Below are 3,198 nucleotides of genomic sequence, written 5' to 3'. Positions count from 1 at the left end.
GAACTTAATGGTCAAACTGAAGATAATACTATGTATCTCAGAGTCATCCAACAATACAAGTCACTGGACGGACAATAAGGAAATAAGGTGATATAGGTGACTCTAAGCTTCCTGAGGTCATGGAGTATATGTAGCTTATCGTTTTATCCTTAGTTTCTCAGATGGTCCTTAGCACATGGGATTCATAACAGCTCACTTCCTGTAGTGCTACTTAGTGTGGCCACATGAACTCTTCCTATGGTATTATAAAGCAGAGGATATTATATGTAAATACGCAAAGTATGTATAAGCATTTACAACCTTTAAATTTCTCCTGTGATTATCAAAGCCATATACATTAGGTATATACATTGCATACAGCACACGCATTCAAAACATAGAAATATATGATAAAGTGTGAAGCAGGAGTGCCTGGCTGGCTCCATCAGTAGTGCCTGTGACTCTTGATCTCTGGGTCATACATTGGAGCTCCACGTTGCGGGTAGAGCTTACTTAAAAAAAAAAAGCCTGGAAACAAAAGCTTTATATACTCGAGATACTACTGTATATGCAATTTTCTAACCTATTATTTTCGATTACCAGTAGATCATAAACCTTTCTCCTTAGCATTCAAAACTCTTTCATTTGGCATGATGTTTTATGTTTGACCCTCATTTGGGGCCTTCCTTCCTTTCTCATCTGTTGTGGAATCTGCCAACAAGAACATCACCCTGTAAACTCTTTGGTAAAATGTTCCCCAATAATTAGGCAATTTGGGTAGAGGGAGCATGCTGTTGGAGAGCAGATAGGAAAAAAGAAGCAGGTGAAGAAGGGAGGTGAGTAGGGAAAGAAGCACTGGAGACAGTCACCTTCACAAACTGCATAGGGAAGTCTTGAATAGGGAGGTGGTTCCCTTTGGCAGAACCTGGAACCCACCCATTAATCTTGCACTCCCTCTGCTGGTTTCTCAGAACACATCCACAGTGTCATTAATGAGAGCAGTGGCGACACAGGAGCTGAGGCGTTGTGAAAGTCATCCGTGATGGACAGATAAGAGAAACAGCATCCTTTAGACAATTTTTGTATGATCAGAGTTTAGATCAACGTTGATGGTTGTGCTTCTGAAACAATGTAGAATCCAAGGCCTGCCTTCCCTTCCCCGGTCCCATTCTTTTTCTCTGCCCCAGGAGACTGAGATTCTAAGGGTCTCAGCTTTTCTTTTCTTTTTAAAAATTTTATTTATTTATTTATTCACGAGAAACACACAGAAAGTGGCAGAGACATAGGCAGAGGGAGAAGCAGGCTCCCTCCGGGGAGCCTGATGTGGAACTCGATCTCAGGACCTGGGGATGACCACCTGAGCCGAAGGCAGATGCTCAACCACTGAGCCACCCAGGTGCCCCTCAGCTTTCCTTTTTTTCTTTTTTTCCCCTCAGCTTTTCTATTCAAGATTCTTCTTAGTCTCCTGACAGGGCTCTGGTGATCTCTTTGGTTGTTTCTCTTAACTGTATTTTGCTGTGGCTTTCTCTCCTTTTTCAGTCTCTGCCACTCCCTGCTTCCTGGCTGTTGTCATTTATGAATGAAACACTAATGGTAAAACCCTGCCTTTACCTTGCAAAGCAGTGCTCTGTTAGCTCCTCTGATTATGCAGCCTCTTATTTCTCCATTTGTGCTTAATTCACAGCTGTAAAAAGCTTTTCAAAATAGGTGTGTGCTCTACTTGACAGTTGTGATAAAACAATGCCTCCAATAAAGAGAAAGCAAGACACATTGGCAATTTCCTCTTCCATAATTTATAGTCATTTAGCTTCTCCCCCTCCCCCCCAAGAGATAAGAATTTCTTTGGGAACAGTTTTCTTTTAATAGCACCATCTGAAGCAGCAAACATTTCTTGTGCAGTCATTAGCGCTCCTAGCCTACAAAACAGTGACTGAAGATTAAATTAGAATTTAGAGAAGAAGCTGCTTGCATCACATAAATAAACAATGAAGGCCTCTGCTATTTTATCACAGAACTTAAATAAGCAGTACAGATGGTCAGTGCTGTGTTGCACACGCATAACCTATTTAAAAGAGCACATTATAGGGTCAGAGGCATTCATGTACTCACAGCCATTCATTTACTCTACTTGAGTTACTTCTTTTACACCAAGTGCCAAAGCCATGCGTCAAGCAAATTACTGCAAGCAGTAATGCAGACAATGAGAAGATAAGAAAATTGTTGAATGATGAGAGGACAAATAATAAATTCGTTTAAGGATTTATGGCCCCAAGTGTAACCTAATATATGTTACTTGCCACTAATCCTTCTCACTGAGGTCCAAGTAACAAAAACAAACAATAAACAAACAAAAAAGGAAACCAAAAACCCTCAGATTCCTTTAGGCACACACAAAATGTAATTTGTTATCTTACCGCTTCATGTCATTGAGAAGTTCAGAGCTTCTAGTATAGCTGGTTCAAGATGCTCGGGTAGGAATGTCAGGTCTTCTCTCTTTCATGTTGGCTTCATTTGCAGCATGCTGGCACTGCTGGTGTTCACTGATTCTCTCTGTGTGCATAATAATCCCTTCAATTCCAATGGAAAAATACTCTGTCCTAATTGTTCTGGCAAAAGATCAGGGATTACATCTCTTTGGCCAGTTTTGAGTATGTGCATTTTCTGAACTGATCATTGTGTCCATAGGGATGTGGATTAAGTCATGGGCTCATCCTGTGAGCCATGAGTGTGTGTAGGGGTTGGGGGGAGGTGGTGGGCTTGTGGATAGCACCACCAAAACAACTCTCCAGGAGGGGAGATGAGCAGCTCCCCAAAGGAAAATCTACATGCCAATAATAGAAGATGGTGGAATGGATGCTAAGTAGGCAAAAATGAGATGTCTAATCCTTCAACCACACCATTTAGAAAAAGAGCATTCACTAGAATCTAGAATGAACTAGAATCTTCAAATGAACTCAATTAACACATACAATAGATCCTACAGTAAACCCTGAAAATGTCTTTAACATCTATTATTCCCCCGAAGTTCCAGTTCCCATTATGTATTAGGGGGCTGAACTGACAAATGTTCTTCGTAAGTTAGAACAATCTTATTGGCACCTTTTTCATGCTATCAGTCGATGCTTGCCAACTTTTACGTTTCCCTTTTTTCCTCAAATGGCAGAAGAAAGTCTTACTGTATCACATCCCTCAAATTGTGGAATGGAACAAAACGTATGG

Source organism: Canis lupus, chromosome 19, assembly GCF_048164855.1.
Source record: "Canis lupus baileyi chromosome 19, mCanLup2.hap1, whole genome shotgun sequence".
NCBI classification, from domain to species: domain Eukaryota; kingdom Metazoa; phylum Chordata; class Mammalia; order Carnivora; family Canidae; genus Canis; species Canis lupus.
The sequence above is the reverse complement of the archived record's forward strand: the minus strand, read 5'-3'. Positions refer to the sequence as shown.